Source organism: Ranitomeya variabilis, chromosome 2 (genome assembly GCF_051348905.1).
Source record: "Ranitomeya variabilis isolate aRanVar5 chromosome 2, aRanVar5.hap1, whole genome shotgun sequence".
In the NCBI taxonomy this organism is placed as follows: domain Eukaryota; kingdom Metazoa; phylum Chordata; class Amphibia; order Anura; family Dendrobatidae; genus Ranitomeya; species Ranitomeya variabilis.
In genome coordinates this window covers 640,385,739-640,413,649 of record NC_135233.1, presented here as the reverse complement: position 1 = coordinate 640,413,649, position 27,911 = coordinate 640,385,739, and positions in this window count along the sequence as shown.

Below are 27,911 nucleotides of genomic sequence, written 5' to 3'. Positions count from 1 at the left end.
CATTGGAGAGCCCAAAAGGCATCACCAAGTACTCAAAATGACCTTCGGGCGTATTGAATGCGGTTTTCCATTCATCACCTTGCTTAATGCGCACAAGGTTGTACGCACCGCGAAGGTCTATCTTGGTGAACCACTTGGCACCCTTAATCCGGGCAAACAAGTCAGACAACAGCGGTAAAGGATACTGAAATTTGACAGTGATCTTATTTAAAAGCCGATAATCAATACAAGGTCTCAAAGATCCGTCCTTTTTTGCCACAAAAAAGAATCCCGCACCAAGAGGGGAAGAAGACGGACGAATATGTCCTTTCTCCAGAGACTCCTTGATATATGAACGCATAGCGGTATGTTCAGGTACCGACAGATTAAACAGTCTTCCCTTAGGAAATTTACTGCCTGGGATCAAATCTATAGCACAGTCACAGTCCCTATGAGGAGGCAGTGCACTGGACTCAGACTCACTGAAGACATCCTGATAATCAGACAAATACTCCGGAACTTCCGAAGGCGTAGAAGAAGCAATAGACACAGGCAGGGAATCCCCATGAATACCACGACAGCCCCAACTTGAGACTGACATAGCCTTCCAGTCCAGGACTGGATTATGGGTCTGTAACCATGGCAGCCCTAAAACAACCAAATCATGCATTTTATGTAAAACCAGGAAACGTATCACCTCGCGGTGTTCAGGAGTCATGCACATGGTAACCTGTGTCCAATACTGCGGTTTATTTGCTGCCAATGGTGTAGCATCAATACCCCTAAGAGGAATAGGATTTTCTAATGGTTCAAGAGTAAAACCACAGCGCTTAGCAAATGAGAGATCCATGAGACTCAGGGCAGCACCTGAATCTACAAACGCCATGACAGGATAAGATGACAGTGAGCAAATCAAAGTTACAGACAGAATAAATTTAGGTTGCAAATTACCAACGGTGACAGGACTAACAACCTTAGCTATACGTTTAGAGCATGCTGAGATAACATGTGCAGAATCACCACAGTAGTAGCACAAGCCATTCCGGCGTCTATGAATTTTCCGCTCATTTCTAGTCAGGATTCTATCACATTGCATTAAATCAGGTGTCTGTTCAGACAACACCATGAGGGAATTTGCGGTTTTTCTATCACATTGCACCGAATTAGGTGTCTGTTCAGACAACACCATGAGGGAATTTGCGGTTTTGCGCTCCCGCAACCGCCGGTCAATTTGAATAGCCAGTGCCATAGTATCATTCAGACCTGTGGGAATGGGAAAACCCACCATAACATTCTTAATGGCTTCAGAAAGGCCATTTCTAAAATTAGCGGCCAGTGCACACTCGTTCCAATGTGTCAGCACGGACCATTTCCGAAATTTTTGGCAATACACTTCAGCCTCGTCCTGCCCCTGAGACATAGCCAGCAAGGCCTTTTCTGCCTGAATCTCAAGATTGGGTTCCTCATAAAGTAAACCGAGCGCCAGAAAAAACGCATCAAGATCAGCCAATGCCGGATCTCCTGGCGCCAGCGAAAAAGCCCAATCCTGAGGGTCGCCCCGTAAGAACGAAATAACAATTTTTACTTGCTGAGCAGAATCTCCAGATGAACAGGGTCTCAGGGACAAAAACAATTTACAATTATTCACGAAATTCCTAAACTTAAACCTGTCTCCGGAAAACAGTTCAGGAATCGGTATTTTAGGTTCTGACCTAGGATTTCTGATAACATAGTCTTGTATGCCCTGCACACGAGTAGCCAGCTGGTCCACACTTGTAATCAAGGTCTGGACATTCATGTCTGCAGCAAGCATAGCCACTCTGAGGTAAAGGGGAAGAAGAAAAAAAAAAAAAAACTCAGAATCTTCTTTCTTATAATCCCTCTTCTGCAATGCATTAAACATTTAATACTGGCCTGGCAAACTGTTATGACCCCAATGGCGAGGGTCTCAGAGGAACGTGGAAGTCTGCAGAATACAAAAATCCAGCTCATAGGGCAGTGGTAACTGGGTTGACCATATATCTACTCCTAACGCCAACACTAGAAGTAGCCGGGGATCATTCCTACGTTGATTCTAGATGACACGCGCCAGCCGGAGAATCTAGCTACCCCTAGTAGAGGAAAACAAAGACCTTTCTTGCCTCCAGAGAAGGGGACCCCAAAGCTGGATAGAAGCCCCCCACAAATAATGACGGTGAGGTAAGAGGAAATGACAAACACAGAAATGAACCAGGTTTAGCACAGAGAGGCCCGCTTACTGATAGCAGAATAAAGAAAGGTAACTTATATGGTCAACAAAAACCCTATCAAAATCCACACTGGAAATTCAAGAACCCCCGAACCGTCTAACGGTCCGGGGGGAGAACACCAGCCCCCTAGAGCTTCCAGCAAAGGTCAGGATATAGATTTGGAACAAGCTGGACAAAAATACAAAACCAAAACAAATAGCAAAAAGCAAAAGGCAGACTTAGCTGATATAACTGGAACCAGGATCAGTAGACAAGAGCACAGCAGACTAGCTCTGATAACTACGTTGCCAGGCATAGAACTGAAGGTCCAGGGAGCTTATATAGCAACACCCCTAACTAACGACCCAGGTGCGGATAAAAGGAATGACAGAAAAACCAGAGTCAAAAAACTAGTAACCACTAGAGGGAGCAAAAAGCAAATTCACAACACACATGCTAGCAGGAACCGGAAGAAGCAACAGTGGATACTTGTTGCTCCGGCGCCCTTCCTATAGTGGAGGAGCTAGAAATAGTAATGATCAACACGCCATTGGCCAGAAACAATTTTTGAAAAATGCGCGCTGTCCCTTTAAGAAACCGGGAGCGAGCGTGCGGGGTGACCTAAGCACTCTGCCCGAGAACCTGCTGGCCGCACGTCAGGAAGCAGAGGAGGAAGGGGAGGCAAATCCTGACAGCGTGGAGCCGGTACAGAGCGGGAGTCCCTACGGGGTCCCCGCGACCGGGTGTAACACACGGCAGGGATTTGGAAGTGAAATAGAACCATTTAAATTTTGAAACACAATTTTTGCTAGAATAGATTGCAAGAAGCCATGTCACTTTAAGAGAGACTAAGAGATCTCAAATAACAGAAACCCCATATAAGACCTCATTTTGGAAAATGTATCTCCTGTGAAATTTATCTGTGCGTATAATAAGCATTTTAATCCCACAGGTGATTTACAGAATTATAAAACATAGAACTGTTGAAATTAAAATTTACCATTTTGTCCAAAACAGCTGAAAAGTCCAGGAAAGGATGTGGGCTCACCATCGGAGCCCGCATCAAAGGGAGGGATGCTGATATCGGCGTACTATTACAACCGATGTCAGTAAGGGGTTAAACTGAACTCAGTAGAAATTCTTTGGAGGGAGCTGAAACTCAATATTGTCCAGCGACAGCCCCAAAACCTCTGTATGGAGGAGTGGGCCAAAATCTCTGCTGCAGTGTGTGCAAACTTGGTCAAGAACTACAGGAAATGTCTGACCTCTGTAATTGCAAGCAAAGGTTTCTGTACTAAATATTACATCCTGTATTTCTATTGTAACAAATACTTATTTCATGCAATGAAATGCAAATTAATTATATAAAAATCATACAATGTGATTTTCTGAAATTTTTTTAGTCTCTGTTTCTCACAGTTGAAGTGTACCTATGATAAAATTTACAGACCTCTTCATTCTTTGTAAGTGGGAAAACTTGTATAATCAGCAGTGTATCAAATAGTTATTTTCCCCACTGTACATGGCTTGCAGAGCTCTGGTGTAGACCTAATATTACCATTATATGGTCAGTGTGTGTTGTTGATATTGTAAGGGGGACGACCAGACCACGGGTACCTGTCTGCCGGGTCCGGAACTGAAAAGCCTGCATCCATTGTTCCCGGGGGGAAGCTTTAGTAAGCTGGACCTTCCTCTGTTACCTGGGAAAAGCTGGAGTGAGGGAAGGGAGAACTTCCTTTGACTGAGGGGGGCAGGGAGATAAAACTGGAAAGCACGCGCAGCGGAGCAGTTTGGCACCAAGCCAGGGCAGCGCGCTCCCCACCACAGAGTACCGATACTGCGGCAGTGCCCTACCACCTGAAGAGGACCACCGCGCTGAGGGGAGCAGTGTGCCCAGCAGCAATCTTTAAGGTACCTGTGTGCCGGATCTGGAACTGAAAAGGCTACATCCTTTGTTCCCGGGGGGATGCTTTAGTGTGCTGGACCTTCTTCTGTTAACTTGGAGAAGCTGGAGTGAGGGAGAACTTCCTTCTAACTGAGGGGGCGGGGAGATAAAACGGGAAAGCATGCGCAGAAGAGCAGTTTGGCACCAAGCCAGGGCAGCGCGGACAGAGGTGAGCATCGTGCTCTGCTTCCCCCCCACCACAGAGTACCGGCACTGCGGCAGTGCCCTACCATCTGAAGAGGACCACCGCACTGAGAGGAGCAGTGTGCCCAGCAGCAATCCAGAGGGAGGGACCACTGCAGAGAGCACAGAGCCAGTTGTGTTCAGCAGCAGCCAGGGAGAGAAGTGCTCCATCCTGGGAGTACCAGCCGCACGCATGTCAGCGTCTGTTGTCTCCCGCCGCCAGCCGCAGGGACCAGTGAGTGCGACGGTCCCAGAGCATCCGTATGGCGCAGCCCCACACCCCATCACCGCCACCGCTGACAGAGACTGTGAGAAGAGACATGCAGAGTGCCCATTGATCACCACGGAGCAAGGTTCTGAACGCTTTGGGCTACTGAGTACTGTGTGCGGCTGCCAGAGACAGATCGGGTGCAGCACCCCACCAGAAAAGCAGCGCATCAGTGGTTTTCGGTGCTTCAGTCTTGGCAGAAGCAGGCAGCACGCAGCATAGTGAGAAGAGGGTAGCACGCCCAGAAGCTGACAGAGATCGAGTTGCCGTGTGCTTCATGAGAACAGTGCACGTGCCGCAAAGAGAGAACCAAGTACTGGATAGACTTGTGTAACCCTACTTACCAGCATATACTTTCCCGCTCATGGGAGACCCTGATTTTGCCAGTTTATATTTGCTGAGCCACGTTGGGCTCGTACAGTAGTGTGGCCTGCACTCTTATCGGCCATTGTAGCATATGGACTAGGCTCAGCGGAAGGTACCAGAGACCGTCTGCTGCTGCCAAAAGATGAGGCATTGTTGCCCACTGGACCTTCCTGGAAAAGACATGGCACCAGCCGGCGCTATTGAGTTCCCAGCAGGAGTTACATGTTGTGAGTTCCGTTCTCGAGCTCCCTCCTGTGGTCGTGGATGGTACTTTGGTGGGTTCTGTTCTTGGGCGCCCTCTGGTGGCTTTGAGTGGAACTGCTGATCTTTAAGGTTGGCTTTCTCAGCTGCCCTCGTTTATTGTTTCTGCTTGCTTCCCTATTTGACTCTGCCCAGGTCGTTGGTACATGCCAGCTGTGAATGTCTCAGTACTGGTTCAGTTCTCTCTTGGATTTCTCAGATGACCTGTCTACTCCAGCAGAAGCTACGTCCTTGCTTGTCATTTGTTGTTCATTGGTTTTTGAATATATTTTTCAGTACATGCTATGTTTCAGTCCAGCCTGCTATTATGATATTTCCTTGCTAGCTGGAAGCTCTGGGGGTGCAGAGCTGCACCTCCACACCGTGAGTCGGTGTGGAGGTCTTTTTGCACACTCTGCGTGGTTTTTGTAGTTTTTTATACTGACCGCATAGTTCCCTTTCCTATCCTCTGTCTATTTAGAGAAGATTCGGCCTCCTTTGCTAAAATCTGTTTCATTCCTGTATTTGTTACTTCCCTCTTAACTCACAGTCAATATTTGTGGGGGGCTGCCTTTACTTTGGGGAATTTCTCTGAGGCAAGTTAGGCTGCTATTTCTATCTTTAGGGGTAGTTAGCTCTTAGGCTGTGAAGAGGCATCTAGGGAGAGTTAGGTACGCTCCACGGCTATTTCTAGTGTGTGTGATAGGATTAGGGATTGCGGTCAATAGAGTTACCACTTCCTCAGAGCTTGTCCCAGGTTTTCCATTTTAACCATCAGGTCATTTTGGGTGCTCCTAACCACCAGGTCCATAACAGTACAGCTGGCCTACAAAGTGTTAATGCATCTCAAAAGAGGGAAAAGAGAAGTTCTGAGTCAATTTTTTTTTCTTTGCAGCTTGTTTTGTCTTTCTTTTCCCCTTAACCTCTGGGTGGTTGAGGACTCAGGTGTAGATATAGATATTCAAGGTTTGTCCTCTTGTGTGGATCAACTCACTGCTAGGGTACAGAGTATTCAAGATTATGTAGTTCAGAATCCGATGTTAGAGCCTAGAATTCCAATTCCTGATTTGTTTTCTGGGGATAGATCTAAATTTTTGAATTTCAAAAATAATTGCAGACTGTTTCTTGCTCTGAAACCCCGCTCCTCTGGTGATCCCATTCAGCAAGTAAAGATTATTATTTCTTTGTTGCGTGGTGACCCGCAAGACTGGGCATTCTCTCTTGAGCCAGGAAATCCTGCATTGCTTAATGTGGATGCATTTTTTCTAGCGCTTGGATTGCTTTATGACGAACCTAATTCTGTGGATCAGACAGAAAGGATCTTGCTGACTCTGTGTCAGGGTCAGGATGAGGCAGAAGTATATTGCCAGAAGTTTAGAAAGTGGTCTGTGCTTACTCAATGGAATGAGTGTGCCCTGGCAGCAATTTTCAGAAAGGGTCTTTCTGAAGCCCTTAAGGATGTTATGGTGGGGTTCTCCACGCCTGCTGGTCTGAATGAGTCAATGTCTTTGGCCATTCAGATTGATCGGCGTTTGCGCAAGCGCAAAGTTGTGCACCATTTGGCGGTGTCCTCTGAGCGGAGGCCTGAGCCTATGCAATGTGATAGGACTTTGACCAGAGCTGAACGGCAAGAACACAGACGTCAGAATGGGCTGTGTTTTTACTGTGGTGACTCCTCTCATGCTATCTCTGATTGTCCTAAGCGCACTAAGAGGTTCGCTAGGTCTGTCACCATTAGTACCTTGCAGCCTAAATTTCTCTTATCTGTTACTCTGATTTGCTCACTGTCGTCCTACTCTGTTATGGCATTTGTGGATTCGGGCGCTGCCCTGAACTTGATGGACTTGGAGTTTGCCAGGCGCTGTGGTTTTTCCTTGGAGCCTTTGCAGAGTCCTATTCCCTTAAGGGGAATTGATGTTACGCCATTGGCCAAGAATAAACCTCAGTACTGGACTCAGCTGACCATGTACATGGCTCCCGCACATCAGGAAAATATTCGCTTTTTGGTGTTGCATAATTTGCATGATGTTGTCGTGTTGGGGTTGTCATGGTTACAGGTTCATAATCCAGTACTGGATTGGAAATCAATGTCTGTGTCTAGTTGGGGTTGTCAAGGGATACATGGTGATGTTCCTTTGATGTCAATTTCTTCTTCCACTCCTTCTGAAGTCCCTGAGTTTTTGTCGGATTACCAGGATGTATTTGATGAGCCAAAGTCCAGTGCCCTACCTCCTCATAGGGACTGTGATTGCGCTATTAATTTGATTCCTGGTAGTAAGTTCCCTAAGGGCCGACTGTTCAATTTATCTGTGCCAGAACATGCCGCTATGCGGAGTTATGTAAAGGAGTTCTTGGAGAAAGGGCATATTCACCCGTCTTCGTCGCCGTTGGGAGCAGGGTTCTTTTTTGTGGCCAAGAAGGATGGCTCTCTGAGACCCTGTATAGATTATCGCCTTCTCAATAAAATCACGGTCAAATTTCAGTACCCTTTGCCTCTGTTGTCTGATTTGTTTGCTCGGATTAAGGGGGCTAGTTGGTTTACCAAGATTGACCTTCGAGGGGCGTATAATCTTGTGCGTATTAAACAGGGCGATGAATGGAAAACAGCATTTAATACGCCCGAGGGCCATTTTGAGTACCTGGTGATGCCATTCGGTCTTTCTAATGCTCCATCTGTGTTTTCAGTCCTTTATGCACGACATCTTCCGGAAGTATCTGGATAGGTTCATGATCGTATATTTGGATGATATTTTGGTCTTTTCGGATGATTGGGAGTCTCATGTAAGGCAGGTCAGGATGGTGTTCCTGGTCCTTCGTGCTAATGCGTTGTTTGTGAAGGGCTCTAAATCCCTCTTTGGAGTTCAGAAGGTTTCCTTTTTGGGCTTCATTTTTTCCCCTTCTACTATCGAGATGGATCCTGTTAAAGTTCAGGCCATTTATGATTGGACTCAACCTACATCTGTGAAGAGTCTTCAGAAGTTCCTGGGCTTTGCTAATTTTTACCGTCGCTTCATCGCTAATTTTTCTAGTGTGGTTAAGGCTTTGACTGATTTGACGAAGAAAGGCGCTGATGTAGTGAATTGGTCCCCTGCGGCCGTTGAGGCCTTTCAGGAGCTTAAACGTCGTTTTACTTTGGCCCCTGTGTTGCGTCAGCCAGATGTTTTGCTCCCTTTTCAGGTCGAGGTTGATGCTTCTGAGATTGGGGCAGGGGCTGTTTTGTCTCAGAGAAGTTCTGATGGCTCCTTGATGAAGCCGTATGCTTTCTTTTCTAGAAAGTTTTCGCCTGCCGAGCGTAATTATGATGTCGGCAATCGGGAGTTGATGGCTATGAAGTGGGCATTTGAGGAGTGGCGACATTGGCTTGAGGGAGCCAAACATCGCATGGTGGTCCTGACTGATCACAAGAATCTGACTAAGGCCGGAGACACACTGGTGCGAGATACGGCCGAGTCTCGCTGGTTAAAAGCAAGCTGTGGCACCTGCACTCCGGAGCGGAGCGTGCAGCTGCATACAATGGAATGCAATACATGGAGCCGCACGCTCCGCTCCGGAGTACCGGTGCCACAGCTTGCTTTTAACCAGCGAGACTCGGCCGTATCTCGCACCAGTGTGTCTCCGGCCTTACCTCGAGTCCGCCAAGCGGTTGAACCCTAGACAGGCTCGATGGTCACTGTTTTTCTCCCGTTTCGATTTTGTGGTCTCATACCTTCCGGGATCTAAGAATGTGAAGGCTGATGCCCTTTCTAGGAGTTTTTTGCCTGATTCTCTGGGAGTCCCTGAGCCGGCTGGTATTCTTAAAGAGGGGGTGATTCTGTCTGCCATCTCCCCTGATTTGCGGCGGGTGCTGCAGGAGTTTCAGGCTGATAGACCTGACCGCTGCCCAGTGGAGAAACTGTTTGTCCCTGATAGATGGACTAGTAGAGTTATTTCTGAGGTTCATTGTTCAGTGTTGGCTGGTCATCCTGGGATTTTTGGTACCAGAGATTTGGTTGCCAGGTCCTTTTGGTGGCCTTCCTTGTCACGGGATGTGCGTTCGTTTGTGCAGTCCTGTGGGACTTGTGCTCGGGCTAAACCTTGCTGTTCTCGTGCCAGCGGGTTGCTTTTGCCTTTGCCTGTCCCGAAGAGGCCCTGGACAAATATTTCCATGGATTTTATTTCTGATTTTCCTTTCTCTCAAAGGATGTCTGTCATCTGGGTGGTTTGTGATCAGTTTTCTAAGGCTGGGTTCACATTGCGTTAATGTGTGCACGCTAACGGACAGCGTTGCACGGCGAAAATGTCGCAATTAACGCCGTGCAACGGGTCCGTTAGCGTGCCCATTGACAGCAATGTAAATTTCTCCTGCAGCGCATCACTAGCGCGTGCCTTTTTCGGCTCGCGCTAGTGATGTGCCGTTCTTCTGTGACGCGCCTCGGACGCTGCTTGCAGCGTCCGCGGCGTGCCCGAGGTCCGTTCCCCGCTCTCGCAGATCGGGGATCTGCGAGAGTGGGGACGTTAACGCGACCCCAAACACGGCCCCTAAATAAACATTGCGTTAGCGCAATCCGCTAGCGCTAGCGCTAAACGGATTGCCCTAACGCAATGTGAACCTAGCCTTAGATGGTCCATTTGGTACCCTTGCCTAAATTGCCTTCCTGCTCTGATTTGGTTCCATTATTTTTTCAGCATGTGGTTCGTTTGCATGGCATTCCGGAGAACATTGTGTCGGACAGAGGTTCCCAATTTGTTTCTAGGTTTTGGCGGTCCTTTTGTGCTAAGATGGGCATTGATTTGTCTTTTTCTTCAGCTTTCCATCCTCAGACAAATGGCCAAACCGAACGAACCAATCAGACCTTGGAAACCTATCTGAGATGCTTTGTTTCTGCTGATCAGGATGTGTTGTGAAATTGGATTTTGGGCTCCCCCGGTGGCCACTGGTGGAATTGAACTGGTGTGCATCATCCTCTCTGTTCACCTGTTTCCATCAGGATGTGGGAGTCGCTATTTAGCCTTGCTCCTCTGTCACTTCCATGCCGGTCAACATTGTAATCAGAAGCCTTTCTGTGCATGTTCCTGCTGCTAGACAACTCCCAGCTAAGTTGGACTTTAGTCCTTGTTTGTTTTTGCATTTTGTTCCAGTTCACAGCTGTAGTTTCGTTTCTGTGTCTGGAAAGCTCTTGTGATCTGAAATTGCCACTCTGATGTTATGAGTTAATACTAGAGTCTTAAAGTAATTTCAGGATGGTGTTTTGATAGGGTTTTCAGCTGACCATGAAAGTGCCCTTTCTGTCTTCCTGCTATCTAGTAAGCGGACCTCAATTTTGCTAAACCTATTTTCATACTACGTTTGTCATTTCGTCTAAAATCACCGCCAATATTTGTGGGGGCCTCTGTCTGCCTTTCGGGGAAATTTCTCTAGAGGTGAGCCAGGACTATATTTTCCTCTGCCAGGATTAGTTAGTCCTCCGGCCGGCGCTGGGCGTCTAGGGATAAAACGCAGGCTACGCTACCCGGCTACTGTTAGTTGTGCGGCAGGTTTAGTTCATGGTCAGTTTAGTTTCCATCCTTCCAAGAGCTAGTTCTTATGTTTGCTGGGCTATGTTCTCTTGCCATTGAGAACCATAACAGTTTGACCGGCCACAAAGGGTTAAATTAATTGACAGAGAAAGGAGAGAAAAGAGAAGTCTGCTGAAGATTTTTTTTTTTTTTTTTCCTTCAGTTCTGAGTGTGCTTGTAATTGAATCTCTTGCAAGTCTGCCTATATTGCAGCCTTTCTCTCTCTCTCTCCTTCTAATCCTGGAATGGCTCTGTGTTCACCTGTTTAAAATGGATATTCAAAGTTTAGCTGCAGGTTTGAATAATCTCACCACGAAAGTTCAAAATTTACAAGATTTTGTTGTTCATGTTCCTATATCTGAACCTAGAATTCCTTTGCCTGAATTTTTCTCGGGGAATAGATCTTGCTTTCAAAATTTCAAAAATAATTGCAAGTTGTTTTTGTCCCTGAAATCTCGCTCTGCTGGAGATCCTGCTCAGCAGGTCAGGATTGTGATTTCCTTGCTCCGGGGCGACCCTCAGGATTGGGCTTTTGCATTGGCTCCAGGGGATCCTGCGTTGCTCAATGTGGATGCGTTTTTTCTGGCCTTGGGGTTGCTTTATGAGGAACCTCAGTTAGAACTTCAGGCGGAAAGGGCCTTGATGTCCCTATCTCAGGGGCAAGACGAAGCTGAAATATACTGCCAGAAATTCCGTAAATGGGCTGTGCTTACTCAGTGGAATGAGTGCGCCCTGGCGGCGAATTTCAGAGAGGGTCTCTCTGATGCCATTAAGGATGTTATGGTGGGGTTCCCTGTGCCTGCGGGTCTGAATGAGTCCATGACAATGGCTATCCAGATCGATAGGCGTCTGCGGGAGCGCAAACCTGTGCACCATTTGGCGGTGTCTACTGAGAAGACGCCAGAGAATATGCAATGTGATAGAATTCTGTCCAGAAGTGAACGGCAGAATTTTAGACGAAAAAATGGGTTGTGCTTCTATTGCGGTGATTCAACTCATGTTATATCAGCATGCTCTAAGCGTACTAAGAAGCTTGATAAGTCTGTTTCAATTGGCACTTTACAGTCTAAGTTTATTCTATCTGTGACCCTGATTTGTTCTTTATCATCTATTACCGCGGATGCCTATGTCGACTCTGGCGCCGCTTTGAGTCTTATGGATTGGTCCTTTGCCAAACGCTGTGGGTATGATTTGGAGCCTCTTGAAACTCCTATACCCCTGAAGGGGATTGACTCCACCCCATTGGCTAGCAATAAACCACAATACTGGACACAAGTAACTATGCGGATTAATCCGGATCACCAGGAGATTATTCGCTTTCTTGTGCTGTATAACCTACATGATGTGATGGTGCTTGGATTGCCATGGCTGCAATCTCATAACCCAGTCCTTGACTGGAAAGCTATGTCTGTGTTAAGCTGGGGATGTAAGGGGACGCATGGGGACGTACCTGTGGTTTCCATTTCATCATCTATTCCCTCTGAGATTCCTGAATTCTTGACTGAATATCGTGACGTTTTTGAAGAACCTAAGCTTGGTTCATTACCTCCGCACCAGGAGTGCGATTGTGCCATAGATTTGATTCCGGGTAGTAAATACCCTAAGGGTCGTTTATTTAATCTGTCTGTGCCTGAACATGCTGCTATGCGAGAATATGTAAAGGAGTCCTTGGAAAAGGGACATATTCGTCCTTCGTCATCTCCCTTAGGAGCCGGTTTTTTCTTTGTGGCTAAGAAAGATGGCTCTTTGAGGCCGTGCATTGATTATCGGCTTTTGAATAAAATCACGGTTAAATATCAATATCCGTTGCCACTGCTGACTGATTTGTTTGCTCGCATAAAGGGGGCCAAGTGGTTCTCTAAGATAGATCTCCGTGGGGCGTATAATTTGGTGCGAATTAAGCAGGGGGATGAGTGGAAAACCGCATTTAATACGCCCGAGGGCCACTTTGAGTATTTGGTGATGCCTTTTGGTCTTTCAAATGCCCCTTCAGTCTTTCAGTCCTTTATGCATGACATTTTCCGTGATTATTTGGATAAATTTATGATTGTGTATCTGGATGATATTTTGATTTTTTCGGATGACTGGGACTCTCATGTCCAGCAGGTCAGGAGGGTTTTTCAGGTTTTGCGGTCTAATTCCTTGTGTGTGAAGGGTTCTAAGTGCGTTTTTGGGGTTCAAAAGATTTCCTTTTTGGGATATATTTTTTCCCCCTCTTCCATCGAGATGGATCCTGTCAAGGTTCAGGCTATTTGTGATTGGACGCAACCCTCTTCTCTTAAGAGTCTTCAGGAATTTTTGGGCTTTGCTAACTTTTATCGTCGATTTATTGCTGGTTTTTCTGATGTTGTTAAACCATTGACTGATTTGACTAAGAAGGGTGCTGATGTTGCTGATTGGTCCCCTGCTGCTGTGGAGGCCTTTCGGGAGCTTAAGCGCCGCTTTTCTTCCGCCCCTGTGTTGCGTCAGCCTGATGTTGCTCTTCCTTTTCAGGTTGAGGTCGACGCTTCTGAAATCGGAGCTGGGGCGGTTTTGTCGCAGAGAAGTTCCGATTGCTCCGTGATGAGACCTTGTGCTTTTTTCTCGCGTAAATTTTCGCCCGCCGAGCGGAATTATGATGTTGGGAATCGGGAGCTTTTGGCCATGAAGTGGGCTTTTGAGGAGTGGCGTCATTGGCTTGAGGGGGCTAGACATCAGGTGGTGGTATTGACTGACCACAAAAATCTAATTTATCTGGAGTCCGCCAGACGCCTGAATCCTAGACAGGCGCGCTGGTCGTTGTTTTTCTCTCGGTTTAATTTTGTGGTGTCCTACCTGCCGGGTTCTAAGAATGTTAAGGCGGATGCCCTTTCTAGGAGTTTTGAGCCTGACTCCCCTGGTAATTCTGAACCTACAGGTATCCTTAAGGATGGAGTGATATTGTCTGCCGTTTCTCCAGACCTGCGGCGGGCCTTGCAGGAGTTTCAGGCGGATAGACCTGATCGTTGCCCACCTGGTAGACTGTTTGTTCCTGATGATTGGACCAGTAAAGTCATTTCTGAGGTTCATTCTTCTGCGTTGGCAGGTCATCCTGGAATCTTTGGTACCAGGGATTTGGTGGCAAGGTCCTTCTGGTGGCCTTCCCTGTCTCGAGATGTGCGAGGCTTCGTGCAGTCTTGTGACGTTTGTGCTCGGGCCAAGCCTTGTTGTTCTCGGGCTAGTGGATTGTTGTTGCCCTTGCCTATCCCGAAGAGGCCCTGGACGCACATCTCGATGGATTTTATTTCGGATCTTCCTGTTTCTCAGAAGATGTCTGTCATCTGGGTGGTGTGTGATCGTTTCTCTAAGATGGTCCATTTGGTTCCCCTGCCTAAGTTGCCTTCTTCTTCCGAGTTGGTTCCTCTGTTTTTTCAAAATGTGGTCCGTTTGCATGGTATTCCGGAGAATATCGTTTCTGACAGAGGTACCCAATTCGTGTCTAGATTTTGGCGAGCATTCTGTGCTAGGATGGGCATAGATTTGTCTTTCTTGTCTGCTTTCCATCCTCAGACTAATGGCCAGACCGAGCGGACGAATCAGACCTTGGAGACATATTTGAGGTGTTTTGTGTCTGCAGATCAGGATGATTGGGTTGCTTTTTTGCCTTTAGCGGAGTTTGCCCTCAATAATCGGGCCAGCTCTGCCACCTTGGTGTCTCCCTTTTTCTGTAATTCGGGGTTTCATCCTCGATTTTCTTCTGGTCAGGTGGAATCTTCGGATTGTCCTGGAGTGGATGCTGTGGTGGAGAGGTTGCATCAGATTTGGGGGCAGGTAGTGGACAATTTGAAGTTGTCCCAGGAGAAGACTCAGCTTTTTGCCAACCGCCGGCGTCGGGTTGGTCCTCGGCTTTGTGTTGGGGACTTGGTGTGGTTGTCTTCTCGTTTTGTCCCTATGAGGGTTTCTTCTCCCAAGTTTAAGCCTCGGTTCATCGGCCCGTACAAGATATTGGAGATTCTTAACCCTGTGTCCTTCCGTTTGGACCTCCCTGCATCTTTTTCTATTCATAATGTTTTTCATCGGTCATTATTGCGCAGGTATGAGGTACCGGTTGTGCCTTCCGTTGAGCCTCCTGCTCCGGTGTTGGTTGAGGGCGAGTTGGAGTACGTTGTGGAAAAAATCTTGGACTCCCGTGTTTCCAGACGGAAACTCCAGTATCTGGTCAAATGGAAGGGATACGGTCAGGAGGATAATTCTTGGGTGACTGCCTCTGATGTTCATGCCTCCGATTTGGTCCGTGCCTTTCATAGGGCTCGTCCTGATCGCCCTGGTGGTTCTGGTGAGGGTTCGGTGCCCCCTCCTTGAGGGGGGGGTACTGTTGTGAAATTGGATTTTGGGCTCCCCCGGTGGCCACTGGTGGAATTGAACTGGTGTGCATCATCCTCTCTGTTCACCTGTTTCCATCAGGATGTGGGAGTCGCTATTTAGCCTTGCTCCTCTGTCACTTCCATGCCGGTCAACATTGTAATCAGAAGCCTTTCTGTGCATGTTCCTGCTGCTAGACAACTCCCAGCTAAGTTGGACTTTAGTCCTTGTTTGTTTTTGCATTTTGTTCCAGTTCACAGCTGTAGTTTCGTTTCTGTGTCTGGAAAGCTCTTGTGATCTGAAATTGCCACTCTGATGTTATGAGTTAATACTAGAGTCTTAAAGTAATTTCAGGATGGTGTTTTGATAGGGTTTTCAGCTGACCATGAAAGTGCCCTTTCTGTCTTCCTGCTATCTAGTAAGCGGACCTCAATTTTGCTAAACCTATTTTCATACTACGTTTGTCATTTCGTCTAAAATCACCGCCAATATTTGTGGGGGCCTCTGTCTGCCTTTCGGGGAAATTTCTCTAGAGGTGAGCCAGGACTATATTTTCCTCTGCCAGGATTAGTTAGTCCTCCGGCCGGCGCTGGGCGTCTAGGGATAAAACGCAGGCTACGCTACCCGGCTACTGTTAGTTGTGCGGCAGGTTTAGTTCATGGTCAGTTTAGTTTCCATCCTTCCAAGAGCTAGTTCTTATGTTTGCTGGGCTATGTTCTCTTGCCATTGAGAACCATAACAGGATGATTGGGTGACCTTCTTGCCATTGGCCGAGTTCGCCCTTAATAATCAGGCTAGTTCTGCTACTTTGGTTTCGCCTTTTTTTTGTAATTCTGGTTTTCATCCTCGTTTTTCTTCAGGGCAGGTTGAGCCTTCTGACTGTCCTGGTGTGGATTCTGTGGTGGACAGGTTGCAACAAATTTGGACTCACGTGGTGGACAATTTGACGTTGTCTCAGGAGAAGGCGCAACGTTTTGCTAACCGCCATCGCTATGTTGGTCCCCGACTTCGTGTTGGGGATTTGGTTTGGTTGTCTTCTCGTTATGTTCCTATGAAGGTTTCTTCTCCTAAGTTCAAGCCTCGTTTCATTGGTCCTTATAAGATTTCTGAAATTATCAATCCTGTGTCGTTTCGTTTGGCCCTTCCAACTTCTTTTGCCATCCATAATGTGTTCCATAGGTCGTTGTTGCGGAGATATGTGGTGCCTATGGTTCCTTCCGTTGATCCTCCTGCTCCGGTGTTGGTTGAGGGGGAGTTGGAGTATGTGGTGGAGAAGAATTTAGATTCTCGTATTTCGAGACGGAAGCTTCAGTACCTGGTTAAATGGAAGGGCTATGGTCAGGAGGATAATTCCTGGGATGTCCATGCTGCCGATTTGGTTCGTGCCTTTCATTTGGCTCGTCCTGATCGGCCTGGGGGTTCTGGTGAGGGTTCGGTGACCCCTCCTCAAGGGGGGGGTACTGTTGTGAGTTCCGTTCTCGGGCTCCCTCCTGTGGTCGTGGATGGTACTTTGGTGGGTTCTGTTCTTGGGCGCCCTCTGGTGGCTTTGAGTGGAACTGCTGATCTTTAAGGTTGGCTTTCTCAGCTGCCCTCGTTTATTGTTTCTGCTTGCTTCCCTATTTGACTCTGCCCAGGTCGTTGGTACATGCCAGCTGTCAATGTCTCAGTACTGGTTCAGATCTCTCTTGGATTTCTCAGATGACCTGTCTACTCCAGCAGAAGCTAAGTCCTTGCTTGTCATTTGTTGTTCATCGGTTTATGAATATATTTTTCAGTACATGCTATGTTTCAGTCCAGCCTGCTATTATGATATTTCCTTGCTAGCTGGAAGCTCTGGGGGTGCAGAGCTGCACCTCCACACCATGAGTCGGTGTGGAGGTCTTTTTGCACACTGCGTGGTTTTTGTAGTTTTTTATACTGACCGCATAGTTCCCTTTCCTATCCTCTGTCTATTTAGAGAAGATTCGGCCTCCTTTGCTAAAATCTGTTTAATTCCTGTGTTTGTTACTTCCCTCTTAACTCACAGTCAATATTTGTGGGGGGCTGCCTTTACTTTGGGGAATTTCTCTGAGGCAAGTTAGGCTGCTATTTCTATCTTTAGGGGTAGTTAGCTCTTAGGCTGTGAAGAGGTGTCTAGGGAGAGTTAGGTACGCTCCATGGCTATTTCTAGTGTGTGTGATAGGATTAGGGATTGTGGTCAGTAGAGTTACCACTTCCTCAGAGCTTGTCCCAGTTTTTCCATTTTAACCATCAGGTCATTTCGGGTGCTCCTAACCACCAGGTCCATAACAGTTACAGTTTGAGGAACGTCTGACACAAGTGCTTCACAGGAACTGCCATTACTAGAACCATTATTCTCTACCTCCGAATATCCTTTGCCATCTATACTGTTTATTTCACTGTTTAACCCTTTACCTCCCTGCGTGGAGTATTCCTGTTTTTAAACCTGTTAACCCTTGCACTGCCTCCTGTCCATCACTGCATCCCATGTTCCTGCAATTTTTACACTTGGCGTAGTCGGTAGGGTGCAGTTTAAGGACGCAAAGGTGGCAGACCAAGCGGTCAAGGGAGCCCCAAGGGCCAGTATACCGCTGTGGACAATAGTGAGTAACCTACCTAAGTTTACAGAGAACAACATTCTGCTATGGAGCTGGACTGAACAAGTCAGGGGTATGTTGAGGATGTACCCTATGACTCCCATAATGGAGGCAGAGATTGCCCTGATGGCTCTGGACAGAGAGGCAAGGACCTCCATGAGCGCAATACCTTTAACAAGTTGTTACTGATTTTAGAAGAGATGCACGGAGACCCCACAGACGCAGGAGAATTGCACATGAGTCTATTTAGCCGTATTCAAAGGGAGGGGGAGACCGTGACCCAATACATGAACGCGTTTCAAAAAATTCATGCTGCCATTACCAAGCGAGGTGATGTAGGCATAGGACCCCCGATATAGTTTTGCAAGACCAGTTAGTGATAGGCCTTAGAGATGCGTTGCTTAGGCAAGCTTTGCATGAGTGCCTGCAAGCTAATCTGCGCATGACTTTTGCGAGCAGAGACACGCATATGCGAGCAGGAGCAGGGGACCGCAGCCTTGACAGGGATGGTCCGGAGCCGTGAGATGCCTACTCCCAACAAGGAAGAGCCAGAGTGGTCCTGTAAATTACGGCAGGGAATGCAGAAAATATGGGAAGAAATCGGAAGCCTGAAGGAAGCCCTAACTGCTGCCTTGAAGTCGATTGCCATACCCCGAGGTAACTCGCAGCAAAAGATGAAGGAAGTTAAAGGAGAGGTGTTGAGCATGAAGAAAGCTTCAGCAGCAGCCCCAGAACTTAACCCCATATCGTGGGGTGAAGAGCGACTACAGAGGGGGTATGCTTCTCGGAGAGGATGGTGATCCGGAAAGAAGCACCCACCTGACAGGTGCAGATGAGGGTGTTGGACGTATGGAAGAATGGGACACCTGTCCAGCAGTTGTCCTACCCAAGACAGCCAACGGTGAAGATCCACTCACCCCTCCGAAGGTTCTGCTAATTGGAGAGCATGCTGCCCCTGGGAGAAATGGTACGGTGAGAAGAGAGGAGCTGCACCCAGAGCCAGACAGAGCCACGACGTCAGATGCTGAGAAGAAAGGGAGAAGGTGTCGACTGTCTACTGTGAGATGACTGTGCTGCTCGGGAGCATTGAGGCAAATCTGGTGAAACTCCAAATTGGATCCGAAGGTCCCATCTGTGAGGTTCAACTCAAAGGGGTAGAAGGGACGCCTACCCGAATAGTCCACCGGAGTGTGTAGCATCTCTGCTTGTTACAAGATCTCGAAGAAGAAAGGAAAGAGTCAAATGTCACTGAAGCACCCACTTCCACGGTTCCAGATTGGGAGGAGGAAGAACCACTTGCTTTGTTCCCTGAAGATATAGCTCGTGGCCCACCAGCACAAGGGATCCTGACCAAAAAGAAAAAAGGCAAAGTGTACCTAAGATACACTACCATTCCAAAGTTTAGGGTCACTTAGAATTTTCCTTATTTTTTAAAGAAAAGCACAGTTTTTTCCAATTAAATGATTCAGAAATACACTCTATACATTGTTAATGTGGTAAATGACTATTCTAGCTGCAAATGTCTGGTTTGTAATGCAGTATCTTCATAGGTGTAGAAAGGCCCATTTACAACAACCATCACTCCAGTGTTCTTATGGTACTTTGTGTTTGCTAACTGTGTAAGAAGGCTAATGGATGGTTAGAACACCCTTGAAAACCCTTGTGCAAGTATGTTAGCACAGCTGAAAGTTTGGCTGATTAGAGAACCTATAAACCTGACCATCCTTTGAGCTAGTTGAGAATCTGGAGCATTACATTTGTTGGTTCCATTAAACTCTCAAAATGGCCAGAAAAAAAGAACTTTCATGTGAAACTTGACAGTCTGTTCTTGTTCTTAGAAATGAAGGCTATTCCATACGAGAAATTGCCAAGAAACTGAAGATTTCCTACAACAGTTTGTGCTACTTCTTTCAAAGGAGAGCACAAACAGGCTCTAACCAGATTAGAAAGAGAAGTGGGAGGCCCCGCTGCACAACTGAGCAACAAGACAAGTACATCAGAGCCTGTAGTTTCAGAAATCAACGCCTCACAGGTCCTCAACTGTCAGCTTCATTAAATAGTACACGCAAAATGCCAGTGTCAACATCTACAGTGAAGACGTGACTCCGTGGATGTTGGCCTTCAGGGCAGATGGAGTCGCGGATGTTGGCCTTTTGGCCTTCAGGGCAGATTGGCAAAGAAAAAGCCATATCTGAGATTGGTTAATAAAAGGATAAGATTAATATGGGCAAAAGAACACAGACATTGGACAGAGGAAGATTGGAAAAAAGTGTTATGGACAGACGAATCCAAGTTTGAGGTGTTTGGATCACACAGAAGAACATTTGTGAGACGCAGAACTGAAAAGATGCTGGAAGAGTGATTGACGCCATCTGTCAAGCATGGTGGAGGTAATGTGATGGTCTGGGGTTGCTTTGGTGCTGGAAAAGAGGGAGATTTGTACAAAAGGGATTCCGAATAAGGAAGGCTATCACTCCATTTTTCAATGCCATATCATACCCTGTGGACAGCGCTTGATTGGAGCCAATTTCATCCTACAACAGGACAATGACCCAAAGCACACCTCCAAATTATGTAAGAACTATTTAGGGAAGAAGCAGCTGGTATTCTATCTGTAATGGAGTGTCCAGCGCAGTCACCAGATCTCAACCTCATTGAGCTGTTGTGGGAGCAGCTTGACCCTATGGTACTCAAAAAGTGCCCATCAAGCCAAACCAACTTGTGGGAGGGGCTTCTGGAAGCATGGGGTGAAATTTCTCCAGATTACCTCAGCAAATTAACTGCTAGAATGCCAAAGGTCTGCAATGCTGTAATTGCTGCAAAGGGAGCATTCTCTGACGAAAGCAAAGTTTGAAGGAGAAAATTATTCTGCCTCCTGTCCATCACTGCATCCCGCATTCCTGCAATTTTTACACTATCATTCCTATTACAGTGGTTTTGGTTAAAAGCTTTGTCCAGGCTTGAGGTTAAAGTCTGTAGTCACTCTATGTAAATGCAGACTTCTGATTAATCACAGAGAGCGCATCATGTGCAAGTATGCAATTTGAATATGTGTGGACCCTTGTCAGCTAGACATGAGCAGCCTCACTCAATACAATTGAATTTAGCAAAGCCTAGCACTTTTAATCGGAATGGTTGGAGGTGTGGAATTGCATACTTGTGGTCACATGGCGGTCCACTTCCAAAGCCTGACAGTGTGAAGATTAGGATGTCTGCAGTGACATAGACTTTAACCTCAAGCCTGGACAACCCCTTTAACGATTAGTGTGGTGGTTTTCTCAATACTGCATATGTTGGTAATATTTGGTTATGGTTTGGCGATATTTGTCTGTTATATTGCAATATTATTATTGCGGTATTATTATTCAATCTTATATAGTGGTATTATCAGAAACATTAGTAGCAAATCTTGATTACCTCCAGGCAGGGTAATGTTAGGAATAGAGATCCTCATCAGAGGTTGGGGGTGGGGACTGCATGGGCCTGCATGCTTTCAAATGCCAGTACTAAATTTCAGTCCATGCTCAAACGTGTTGTGTAGCAAAACCCTCTTCATATCCTGACCCAACTGTTCCTGTCCTAGCCCCAGGGCCACCTTCAAGGCATTACTACAGTTACTGGTGTATTAGGCGTGATGACCAGAGGGGGCCCGCAGTGGACCTCCTCTCTTCTGCTCACTGAGCCCCAGCGACAGGATACTGCCGCCTCAGTAACTGATATTGCATCCTGAGACTTACGATCAGTTAAAATCTGTTGCCGTGCAGGAGATTCCTCCCCCACGGCTACAGTTAACAGCTGTCAGCCAATCACAGGCCGGCAGTGACGTTAGCGCTCATGTTGCTAACATATGACGTCACGGGTATACACCGTAACTACGCTGCCTGCCTCAGGTGAATCGTAGGGGAGGACACCGCTGGACCTTGGCCAGGAAAGAGAAACTTTTTTTGTAAAGCCTCAGTATGGGGCGCACTATACTGCTATGGGGCGCATTATACTGGTATGGGGCTGCATTATATTACTATGGGGTGCATTATACTACTATGAGGGTGCATTATACTGCTATGGGGATGCATTATACTGCTATGGGGCTGCATTATACTACTATGGGGGCGCATTATACTGATATGGGGCTGCATTATACTACTATGGGGGTACATTATACTGGTATGGTGCTGCAATATACCACCATGGTGGTGCATTATACTGCTATGGGAGTGCATTATACTATATGGGGCTGCATTATACTACTATGGGGGCGCATTACACTGGTATGGGGCCGCATTATACTACAATGGGGGTGCATTATACTGCTATGGGGAGCATTATACTGATATGGGGTGCATTATACTGCTATGGGAGCGCATTATACTACTATGGGGCACATTATACTGGTATGGGGCTGCATTATACTACTATGGGGTTGGAGCTGCATTATACTGCTATGGGGGTGCATGATACTGCTATGGGGGAACATTATACTGGAATGGGGCTACATTACACTACAATGGGGGTGCATTATACTGCTTTTAGGTGCATTATACTGCTATGGGGGTGAATTATACTATATATGACAAGGGGGTGCATTACACTATTGGGGTGCATTATACTATGGGGATGCATTATACTATATATGACAAGGGGGTGCATTATACTATGGGGTGCATTATACTATATATAACAAGGGGGTGCATTATACTATGGGGTGCATTATACTATGGGGTGAATTATGCTATATATGAGAAGGGGGTGAATTATACTATGTGGCTGCATTATACCTCTATGGGAGTGCATTATACTACTATGGGGCTGCATTATAATACTGTGGGGGTGCATTATACTGGTATGGGGGTGCATTTTACTACTATGGGTGTGCATTATACTGATATGGGGCTGCATTATACTATATATGACTGGGGCTGCATTATACTAGTATAGTTATTCATTATACTATATATGGCTATGGGGTATATTGTACTACTATGGGGGTGCATTATACTGCTATAAATGACTATGGGGTACATTATACTATTATGAATGACTATGGGGCAGTATGTGGAGACATGGGGAAGTATGGAGAGACATGGGGCAGAATGGGAGGACATGTGGGGTCCAGAATGGGATACAATGTGGGATCCAGAATGTGGGATATTATTACTGTAGGGGCTCATTAAAGGATATTATTTTTGAGAATGCTGTTTTCAGTGTGGGGGAGGAGAGGTCCTGATACTGTGCAGCACGACCCAGTCACTTTTTTCTTCATCTAGTGTAGTGTAAAGGTTGGGGAGAAATTGGGGAATGTACTCTAGATAACTGTGTTACTTTCTGCAGAGACGAATCCTGGCTGGAAGAAGTGATAACGGTGTGCACTGGATAAAGATGAAAAGCAAAGATGAAGGACTTCAACTAAAGATGTCACTGGTGAGTCAGTGTGTTATCTGTACACTGATACTATACACACACTATACACTGTATACTATATACATAGCTCTTATGTATAATGTTAGTGGTGATCACTGTATTACCTGTACACTATATACTATATACAGAGCTCCTGTGTTTAATGTCACTGATGATCACTGTATTATCTGTACACTGACAATATATACAGAGCTCCTGTGTATAATGTCACTCGTGATCTCTGTATTACCTGTACACTGACACTATATACAGAGCTCCTGTGTATAATGTCACTGGTGTTTTCTGTATTACCTGTACAATGACACTATATATAGAGCTCCGGTGCATAATGTCACTGGTGATCACTATATTACCTGTACACTATATTCTATATACAGAGCTCCTTGTTATGATCCGGTGACCTTGGAGCTGCATGAAACATTCTCTGGAGTGGGTGGAAACTGTACTGACCGCAGATCCTGAACTAACACCGCAACTAGAAGTAACTGTGGGGTGTGCCTAACAAACCCTAGACACTTCGACTGTTATGACCCCAATGGCAGAGGGTCTCAGAGGTTATTACCAAGTCTGCACACACAAAAAAACAGCTCATAGGGCAGTGGTAACTAGGCTGACCGTATAACTGATCCTAGCACAACAAATAGCAGTAGCCGGGGAACGTACCTACGTTGGTTCTAGACGTCTCGCGCCAGCCGGAGAACTAACTAACCCTAGAAGGGAAACAATAGACCTTTCTTGCCTCCAGAGAAAAGACCCCAAAAGTTGGATACAAGCCCCCAACAAATAATAACGGTGAGGTAAGAAGAAAAGACAAACGTAAGAATGAACTAGGTTTTAGCAAAGAGAGGCCCACTGACTAATAGCAGAATATAGGAAGATGACTTATACGGTCAGCAAAAACCCTATCAAAATTTCCACGCTGAATATTCAAGAACCCCCGAACCGTCTAACGGCACGGGGGGAGAATATCAGCCCCCTAGAGCTTCCAGCAATATCAGGAATCACATTTAGTACAAGCTGGACAAAAATAAGAGCAATGCAAATAACCAAAAAATAAGGAATCAGGACTTAGCTTATTTTGCAAAGAACCAGGACCAGCAGACAGGAGCAAACAGAAAGGAACTGATTACAACGATGCCAGGCACCAGACTGAGAATCCAGGGAGTTTAAATAGCAACACCCCTGGACTAACGAACCAGGTGGGTACCAAGCTGGGGAAAGAAAATCAAAGTGTCATGTCGCTAGTGACCACAAGAGGGAGCCAAAAAGTTCAATTCACAACAGTACCCCCCCCTTAAGGAGGGGTCACCGAACCCTCACCAAGACCACCAGGGCGATCAGGATGAGCAGCGTGAAAGGCACAAACCAAATCGGCCGCATGAACATCAGAGGCGACCACCCAGGAATTATCCTCCTGACCATAGCCCTTCCACTTGACCAGATACTGAAGCCTCCGTCTGGAGAGACGAGAATCCAAGATCTTCTCCACTACGTACTCCAACTCGCCCTCAACCAAAACTGGAGCAGGAGGCTCAACAGAAGGAACCACCGGCACAACGTACCGCCGCAACAAAGACCTATGGAACACGTTGTGAATGGCAAACGACACCGGAAGATCCAAGCGAAAGGACACTGGATTAAGGATTTCCAAAATCTTATAAGGACCGATGAAGCGAGGCTTAAATTTAGGAGAGGAGACCTTCATAGGAACAAACCGAGAAGACAGCCACACCAAATCCCCAACGCGAAGTCGGGGACCCACACCGCGGCGGCGATTGGCAAAACGCTGAGCCTTCTCCTGTGACAACTTTAAGTTGTCCACCACATGATTCCAAATCCGCTGCAACCTATCCACCACAGAATCTACCCCAGGACAGTCAGAGGGCTCAACATGTCCCGAGGAAAAACGAGGATGAAAACCAGAGCTGCAGAAAAATGGCGAAACCAAAGTAGCGGAACTAGCCCGATTATTAAGGGCAAACTCAGCCAATGGCAAGAAGGTCACCCAATCATCCTGATCTGCAGAAACAAAACACCTCAAATAAGCCTCTAGAGTCTGATTTGTTCGCTCAGTTTGGCCATTAGTCTGAGGATGAAAGGCAGATGAAAACGACAAATCAATGCCCATCTTAGCACAAAAGGATCGCCAGAACCTGGAAACAAACTGGGATCCTCTGTCAGACACGATATTCTCAGGAATGCCGTGCAAACGAACCACATTCTGAAAGAATAAAGGAGCCAGATCTGTCATGGTTCCCAATGGCAAGGAAACGTCAGAGAACTTAAACTACAGACTAGCTCCTGGGTGATGGAATCTCGAGCTGACCGTGAGCTAAACCTACCACACAACTAACAGTGGCCGGGTGGCGTACCTACGTTTTATCCCTAGACGCCTAGCGGCAGCCGGAGGACTAACTACCCCTAATAGAGGAAAAGACAGACCTGGCTTACCTCTAGGGAAATTCCCCCAAAAAGGAGACAGAAGCCCCCCACATATATTGACGGTGAGTTCAGAGGAAAAGACATACGCAGTATGAAGGTAGGTTCAGCAAAGCGAGGTCCGCTTACTAGATAGCAAGAAGATACAATAGGGAACTTCACGGTCAGCTGAAAACCCTATTAAAATACCATCCCGAAATTACTTTAAGACTCATGTGTCAACTCATGACACCGGAGTGGCAATTTCGGCCCACAAGAGCTTCCAGCTACAGAAAAATAACATAACTGTGAACTGGAACAAAAATGCAAAACAAACTTAGGACTAAGAGTCCAACTTAGCTGATAGTAGTCTAGAAGCAGGAACATGCAACAGAAAGGCTCTGGTTACATTGATGGCCGGCACTAGAATAACTGAGCAGCAAGGCTAAATAGGATACACCCATATCCTGATGGAAACAGGTGAACAGAGAAAGTGAAGCACACAAGTCCAGTACCACCAGTGACCACCGGGGGAGCCCAAAAACCAAATTCACAACAGTACCCCCCCCTCAAGGAGGGGGCACCGAACCCTCACAAGAACCACCAGGGCGATCAGGATGAGCCCTATGAAAGGCACGGACCAAATCAGAGGCATGAACATCAGAGGCTGTCACCCAAGAATTATCCTCTTGACCGTAGCCCTTCCACTTGACCAGATACTGAAGTTTCCGTCTGGAAACACGGGAGTCCAAGATCTTCTCCACAACGTACTCCAATTCACCCTCAACCAACACCGGAGCGGGAGGCTCAACGGAAGGCACAACCGGTACCTCATACCTGCGCAATAATGACCGATGGAAGACAATATGGATAGAAAAAGATGCTGGGAGGTCCAATCGAAAGGACACAGCGTTAAGAATCTCCAAAATCTTATACGGGCCGATGAACCGAGGCTTAAACTTAGGAGAAGAAACCCTCATAGGGACAAAACGAGAAGACAACCACACCAAGTCCCCAACACGAAGACGAGGACCAACACGACGACGGCGGTTAGCAAAATGCCGAGTCTTCTCCTGGGACAACTCCAAATTGTCCACCACCTGTCCCCAAATCCGATGCAACCTATCCACCACAGTATCCACTCCAGGACAATCCGAAGACTCCACCTGACCGGAAGAAAAACGAGGATGAAACCCCGCATTGCAAAAGAAAGGAGAAACCAAAGTGGCAGAACTAGCCCGATTATTGAGGGCAAACTCCGCCAACGGCAAAAAGGCAACCCAGTCATCCTGATCCGCAGACACAAAACACCTCAAATAAGTCTCCAAGGTCTGATTAGTTCGCTCAATCTGGCCATTAGTCTGAGGATGGAACGCAGACGAAAAAGACAAATCAATGCCCATCCTAGCACAGAACGCCCGCCAAAATCTAGACACGAACTGGGTCCCCCTGTCAGAAACGATATTCTCCGGAATACCATGCAAGCGAACCACATTTTGAAAAAACAGAGGAACCAACTCGGATGAGGAAGGTAACTTAGGCAAGGGCACCAAATGGACCATCTTTGAAAAACGGTCACACACCACCCAGATGACAGACATTTTCTGAGAAACAGGGAGATCAGAAATAAAATCCATAGAGATGTGAGTCCAAGGCCTCTTCGGAATAGGCAAAGATAACAACAATCCGCTGGCCCGAGAACAACAAGGCTTGGCCCGAGCACAAACATCACAAGACTGCACAAAAACTCGTACATCTCGAGACAGGGAAGGCCACCAGAAGGACCTAGCCACCAAATCCCTGGTACCAAAGATCCCGGGATGACCTGCCAACACAGAAGAATGAACCTCCGAGATGACTCTACTGGTCCAATCATCAGGAACAAACAGTCTACCAGGCGGGCAACGATCAGGTCTATCCGCCTGAAACTCCTGCAAAGCCCGTCGCAGGTCTGGGGAAACAGCAGATAATATCACCCCATCCTTAAGGATACCTGTAGGTTCAGAATCACCAGGGGAATCAGGCTCAAAACTCCTAGAAAGGGCATCCGCCTTCACATTTTTAGAACCTGGTAAGTATGAGACCACAAAATTAAACCGAGAGAAAAACAACGACCAGCGCGCCTGTCTAGGATTCAGGCGCCTGGCAGACTCAAGATAAATCAAATTCTTGTGATCGGTCAATACCACCACTTGATGTCTAGCCCCCTCAAGCCAATGACGCCACTCCTCAAAAGCCCACTTCATAGCCAAAAGCTCCCGATTACCAATATCATAATTTCGCTCGGCGGGCGAAAATTTTCGAGAAAAGAACGCACAAGGTCTCATCACGGAGCAGTCGGAACTTTTCTGCGACAAGACCGCCCCAGCTCCGATCTCGGAAGCATCGACCTCAACCTGAAAAGGAAGAGTAAC